The sequence below is a fragment of the Camelus bactrianus genome, chromosome 20, assembly GCF_048773025.1.
Source record: "Camelus bactrianus isolate YW-2024 breed Bactrian camel chromosome 20, ASM4877302v1, whole genome shotgun sequence".
Classification (NCBI taxonomy): domain Eukaryota; kingdom Metazoa; phylum Chordata; class Mammalia; order Artiodactyla; family Camelidae; genus Camelus; species Camelus bactrianus.
The window spans coordinates 15,372,500-15,378,499 of record NC_133558.1 but is presented as its reverse complement, the minus strand read 5'-3'; positions in this window follow the sequence as shown (position 1 = coordinate 15,378,499).

Genomic DNA, 6,000 nt, shown 5'->3' with positions numbered 1-6,000 from the left:
CAATGTGCAGGCTTTATTTTAGGCAATACTTTTCTGTTCAGTTTGATTAGAAAATATATCCATTTCCCTATGAAAATTGTTTCTATATATTGGTACTTTGAAATTATTAAATATATTTATATATTAAATGCTAATTATTAATTGTGTTTGGGGAAGTTAATTATTAAACCTGAATTAGACAAATTCAACACTCATCACAGACTCCAGTAGATGACCATGTGGCAGAGAACAGACTAGAATGTCTGTTTCTTGCAGGCAGACCTCAGTCCAAAAAGAGATATGATAGAGCTGCTTCCCAGGGTTGACGTAACAAATTACCACAAACCTGATGGCTTAAAACAAGAAATCTTTCTTCCCACGCAGCTCTGAAGAGTAGAGGTCTGAAATTAGTGTGTCAGGTAGGCTGTGCTTCTCTGAAGACTCAAGAGTAGAGTCTTTCTTGCTTCCACCTAGCTTTTGGCATATTCTGACAATTCTTACTCTTCCTTGGCTTGTAGCTGTGTCCCTGTAAGCTGTGCCTCTTTCTATGTATGGTTTTCTTCCCTGATGTCTCAGTGTGCCCTCTCTTCTTATTATAAGGACAGTAGTCATTGGATTTAGGTCTCACCCTAATCCAGGATGACCTCATTTTAACTTGATTATATATGAAATAACTGTATCAAAAAAAGCTTTCATTGTTAGATTCTGGGTGGACATGAATCGGGAGGGAAATGGTACTATTCAATTCACTACAAGCTGGGCTAGTCATGCCCAAATATTTCTTTTGTACCTCCCTAATTATACATTTCTCTAATGAAAGATAACACGTGAGAGTGGACAGATATACCAGGTGTCTTACTTTAGTGGAAGCCCTCCTACATCAAAAAATGAGGTCAGAAAACTTGAAATTCTTCCAATTGCATTTCAGCTTGTTATTTTCTTAGTCAATAGTAATTAACTCTTGGGTCTGTGTTCCACTGGCTGGGTGGACATTCCTCCCAGAAGAGGCAAGCAACATTCTATGAAGACCATTCCATTCGTCCTTTCTGAGTCCATGCCCCAAATACCCTCTACTGCTGTTTGGGTTTCCTTTTGCTCCCAGGAGAAGTTTAGCTTTTGCCTCACAGGGTCAGTACCATATATTAAGTGAAGACCCTGCTTTTCCTTAGAGCAGAAAAGTATTCCTTATTTTCATTTTACTTATTCTTAAAGTATGCCCAGCCACACTGTATGACTCCACCATAAGTTATTCCATTAAATCAAGTGCCAGCACAAAAACATTCTAATACCAAGATTCTAATACAGAGGTATCCCAAATTTAAATATAAACACCACTCATTATCATATACCTGGGAGAAATGAAAATGCTAAAATAAGATCCTACAAATCTAAGTCCACAGAAATCAAAGATCAGAATTTTCAAGCTAATAAATATGTAAGTAAAACAAATTCCAAAACAAAATTATCTTGCCTTTAAATATTAAGTTCAAAGAAAAGTCCGAAGTCTATATTTTAGTCCGGAAATCATTTTTGCCAGTTTTTAAAAATCCTAATTCTCAGCCAGAGAGCAGAATTCTAAAGCTGATGCCAGAGTGAAGTTGAAGAATTTCAACAGCTTCAACCTATCTGTCTCCCTGGAAAGGATGTAGCTCTGCAGTGCCTCTGAGACTGGCTCATCCCTGCCAAGTCTCTATGTGCCCCAATTGGTGAAAAGTCTAAAGTATACCTTGAGAACAAAGGAGTATCTTAGCATTAAGCCACACACTAACAAAATGAAGACAGTAAGCCAATCCCTAGGCCTGAGAGCAGTTGCCCCAAACAAAAGAAAGTTTCCAAACAAAATTAAACCATACCCATATTACTCTTGCCTAAAACTTAATGATATCTGAGCAATGGAGGATAGATAAAATCAAGAACAGTCTTTATTTCAGGCTTACCACTTTGCCAATTATTCTATCCCAGGGGTCTAGCCTTCAAGACTTGTGGATTAAAATTCAATAAGGAGAAATATCTCACCATGGAATAAATTATGGCGCTATTTCAGTTCTCTGTCTTGAAGAACAATTCTTTTCTCTCAGTGGGTAGCATTAGAATAATCCTGCTATCTTGGGGAGTTCAAAATTTCCCGTGGTGGTAGGCTCATTCTTCAGGGTTGATCTTCATCTAGCACATTCAAAATATCTTAATTTTTAGTTTTTCTTTGTATGTTGACTAGCGTGTGTCCTGCTGCTGTACTGGATGTGGAATTTATGTGGTAACAACCCACCCTCCCACCACCACCTCCTCTCAACACTTTCTTGATGAGAAGGCTTTTTTCTCCAGTTTCATCATAGCTTCTTGCATCCACTGTTGCTTGCAGTGTAATTGCTTTGGGCCTCCAAGGCAGAGTCCCCGATCCCCCAGCTGGAAAAGCATCCTCAGCAAATTACTTAAAGGAAGCTGCTGTTCACGGTTATGAAACCCACACCCCTAGAGCCCTGATAACTACCAGTAAGTCAGCTATCTGCTCTTTAAGGCACTGTCTTTACTTAATTTTCTTTAATGCTTTAGGTTTTGAGCAGGATTTGGCGAGGGATACATACTTTTATGCAGTAGTGAAATGTGGCTCCAACTGTCTGCATCCCTCATAGAGCCCTTACTCCTTTGAGGAAAGCTCAGCTGCATTTTAGATAGTTAAACCTACTTTTTTAGTTTTAACCCACAAACCAGCCTCGTGTAGGGCTGACTTTTTTTTTTTTTTAACTAGATCTCAGTGTCTCCTATCTTTTCCTTTCTTCTTGTCTTCTGGCCCTGACATTTCTTTTGCTAACATACTCTTTTAACTTTGTCTTCTGTGATCATTCATATTGAGAGATGTAGAATAAGTGAGTCCTAATTTTGCTAAAAGCAATAATTGTTCACACAATTTTTACTGTAACATAATATCTGTTATTTCCATCTTGTTAATAGAACCTCAATTTTGCTAAACTACTTACTTCTCAGACTCTTTCACAGAAAGACTGGCCATGAGAACCAATTCTGGCTAAAGAGATGTATGCAGATATTGTAGAGTGGGGGTTCAAAGAGCTTTTAAAAGAAGTCAGACATAACACGCCTGCTCTACCTGTCCTTTGCCCATCACTATTTCACCATTTTTCTTCCTGGAATGTAGACTCAATTCCTACATATAAAGCATTCATCTTGATCAACATTTTAAATCTCCCACCACACAAGGACCAACATGGATAACCAACATCCTATAAATGCAGTAGCCATTAGACTAATACCCAAAGAGGGCTAGACTCAATCTAACATTGACGATACTCATCACTGTCCACAAACGTGTCTAATCTTCTCTATGCCTTTATAATCTTGATTCCATACATTTTTAGGGTGTATTCCTCTAGGCAATAGCTGTATCCCCATATACAATATTTGAAGCTCACAAACTAATGCTTTAATAATTGCATGCTGGTATTTGTCTTTACATCTCAAATCATCCCAGACTTTATGTAACCACTTGGAATAGGTCCCCAGTCTTAAAGAGGTAGTTTCTTGATAGCTTTTATTTTGAGTTGCCTTAAGAGACTATCCCTAAGGGGGTGAGGGTATAGCTCAGTGGTAGAACGCATGCCTAGCATGCCTGAGGTCCTGGGTTCAATAGGAATGAATAACCTAATTACCTACCCGCAGAAAAGATGAAAAAATAATAAATAAAAAGCAAATTAAAAAAAACTTAAAAATAGTTAGACAAAACAATTTTAAAAAGACTATCACTCAACTGTTTCCTGTATTTGGATTACCTCTGAGGAGTAATTCCAGGTTATCAATGGAGATTTTTTTTCTCCCTCTTGATAAATGTCTTCGGGGGCCCAGTCTCTATTCTGGATTTAATATCCACTAAATCAGCTTACCCCTGCCTGATACTCTCTTCAAGAGGAATTAAGACTTGCCTGCACTCAATCTCTACTCTGCTTTTTTTTCTGCACAGTTTTGTGTTCAAGGTCTCCTTTTTCTTTACATACCTGTTCTGCAAATATTCCCAAATCTCAAACTTTTTTCTATAGACATAGCTTTCTCCACCTTCATCAGTCTAACTTTATTTTTCTTTTATTTCGCACTTTGCTTGTGATAGTAAGACAAAAGTGTAATTTTCAAACCTCACCACCTTCTCCTTGATTTCCTTATTCTTAAAGGCAGGATGTCCAATGATCTGCATTTTAAATTGTCTTCCTAACTTCTGAATTTCCAGTGATTTCTATGAGTCATTCAGGTTATTCAGAGAGGGAATTTGCTTGGCCTTTCCTTTCTTTTTTTCTTCTAGTCTCTATCTTCAGTCTCTGGTCAGCTCATCAATTGACTGCTCTTTGAGTTGGTGGCCTTCCCTAATTTAATCAGATGTGAAAAGGAAGCTCAGGGATTCTATTAAGTTTTGCTTTATTGCAAAAATGTGGGGATCATGATTTTCTAAGTAGGATTTGGGGGCTGGCAGACACTTGACTGTTGCTCTAGTTTTAAAAAGTGAAGATCTGAAAGGGGTCTCAGGGTCCAGGTGGACACTGAACCAAGCTCTGAAACCGGGTGTTTATGGGGGTAAAGGAAGCATGTGCCGCTGCTCGAGAGAAACTGCTTTCCACAGTCATGTGTCAGTTAAGCTAGGAGATGTGAGATGTACATTTTGAATAGATTAACAATGGCAGTGGTACTCATTTACAAGGAAACAGGAATTCTAGAAGAAAGGTATTAAGTAAGAAGAAAGCAATGAAACATAAAGTCAGGAGAGACTTGGGTTAGGTCACTATGGGGATAAGAGAAAAGGAGAACATTGGTGACCCAGTACTGAGCTTACCTTTTAGACGGTGATCAAGGTTGTTAGAGGTATGAGGCTGATCAAACACATCATGGGATCATAACCTCCTATGTATCCTAAATAAGTTCAGTTTTCATTCTAGAACCTACAATCAATCCTTGAACAAATTTAATATGAGCACCTTTCTTAATTCAATATGCTGCCAGAAACTGCACCAAACTTACTATGTAGATGTTGGCCAGCATGTACATACAAGACTGATTTTAGATCAAAGGGGAAGAGAATTCAGTTGTCAGTTTCTGTAGGTACTTTATAATAATGTAGGTACTTGATGATAAACACCAGAAGTAAATAACCAAAAGCAACATAGTACTTACAATGTGCACAAAAGATTATGTTGGTGAGTCACCTACCTAGAATGCACAGTCAAGCTCTGTACAAGTGGCACTGTGGGTCAGCAATAGATTGCCTTCTGTTTACACAAAATTTATGTAAGTGTATTTGCAGTGTTAGTAATGTGAAAGCATGAAAACCAACACCAGACTTTCATTTCTAAACAGCTCAAGAAGTCTGCTTGCCTGCATGTATCTTTTAATAGATAAAATATTAGTATCAAGCTAGAAGACCAATGGGCTTATTAAGCACCTACTACTGACACACCATTTCCCGGCTATAATCATTTCTTCATTTAAACCATTCTGCTTAATAACAGAGCGTACTGGGAGCATAATGAGGCAAAAAACTACCAAAGTGATTGCTGCTATGAATGCTGAGATTGAATAATTGTTCCCATTTCCACAAAGCGTTGCTATAACCATAGGCAAAGGCTGAGTCAGGACAAACATTTACATTTAAACAGCCTGCTAGGAAGGAACAGCCAGACCTGCCTACAATTAGCTCTGCCCAGAATGGAGATTTTTAGATAATGCATGCAATGAAATGTCAGGAGGCAGTGCCTGGTTTTTTTTTTTTTTTTTTTTTAAATAAAGTCTTACAAAAGACTTGATATATGATAGAAATAAAGGGAGATTGTTCATGGCTGGTATTAGGTGGGAGGGCAAAACCCTGTTAATTTCTTCTCCCCTTGCCTATCTGAGATGGTATCTCAGGAAATTTGCAAGACTCTGGGTCTCTGGAGAAAGAGGGTTGATAAGTATTATTCTAAGTTGACAATTTGAATGGCTCCAAGTGGTTAAACGTACCATCACAATAGAAAACCCTTCTTTGATAAA